Raw genomic sequence first — 1367 nt, 5'->3', positions numbered from 1 at the left:
AGAGATATCTCATTAGAGACCTGCCATATTTTGAAGAAGAAGAAGAAGACATACTTTATTGGTTCATAATCTATCACATGTGGCCACACATACATTTTCCTACAGCTGTGGGAGTAGATGTCCTTTATGATAAGTTCAATTCAGGTTTTCTGCTTTTTTTTAAATCTTTCATATTTACAGGAAATGTTGTCTGCTTGAGTGATATAACCTGCAGTGTTTTTAATTCCAATAACCATGTTATTATTTGAGAACATCTGAGAAGTGAAATCCAGCTGATCACAGATGTGACTTATGTCCTGTTTTTAACCACTCTGTTTGTCAGATAGGTGGAAAGTGATGTTTTCAGCACCAGCATCTGTTTGACCTCAGATTCACCGCAAACTGAAATCTGCAGTTATGTGAGATCCATTCCGCTCAGGTGACGTCATTGCCAATAAAAACATCACAGAGGACTCAGACTGAGACCAGATGAATGCATCTGCTGAGCACTGCATGTCACATTCACTATGAAAACAAGCAAAATAGAAACATGTTTGTTGTTTCCCTATTTGATGAGAAGCCGCATGAAGTCAAAGAGGTTGTGTTTCCTGTAAACAAAACTATTTGAAGAGTCAGCCTGGATTACATGTTCAACACAAGTAATCTTTTACCAATTCAAAACTTTTTCATTTTGCTAATAAATTTAAACTTTTTAAGATGCAAGATGGATTCATAAACACACAAAAACCGAAAATGAGAGCAACGTTCATTCACTGTTATACATCAGACATCTGTTTTGGGCCTTTTAGAGAAGAATACATCCTTCCTTTCTGTTTGACGTCTTCAAAGGACATCAACGCATCTGCAGCACACGCCTGTTTCCTGTAGCATTAGCAGTCATGCAGTCACTTCATAAGCCACAATACTTTAAGTGTCAAGTTAATCTATTTTTAAAAATGTGAGGTATGAATTTGTGAGAGAAAAAGTTGTAACCAACCATGTAAAGAGGATTATTTTACTGAGATATATACAAGACTACAGGTCCTACCAGCCTGAATTGCACTTCCCCCCATGATTCACACACAGACTGTAAGCGTGTGACACATTAAAGGTGACTGTGTCTCTGTAAAGATTCATTCAATCTCCCATAACTCTCCCAGGTTAGTGATAAAAACTCTAAACATGATTTGCATGCTGGTGCGTGTCTGTGAGGTTAAAAAAGTAAGTTAAAATGTTAAAAAGAAATACCCATTTTTCCCACAAGAGGGCAATATTCTTATTTATAATATGACTATTTCATTTCCATTCCATCAATAGTATGGTTAGTACCCAAGAAGTCACCACAGTATTGCGGGTAGAGCTGGTGACCCATGTACCGAGGCTGAGTC

The sequence above is a fragment of the Morone saxatilis genome, unplaced genomic scaffold (assembly GCF_004916995.1).
Source record: "Morone saxatilis isolate NCDOM2014 unplaced genomic scaffold, NCSU_SB_2.0 Contig21, whole genome shotgun sequence".
Lineage (NCBI taxonomy): Eukaryota > Metazoa > Chordata > Actinopteri > Moronidae > Morone > Morone saxatilis.
The sequence above is the reverse complement of the archived record's forward strand: the minus strand, read 5'-3'. Positions refer to the sequence as shown.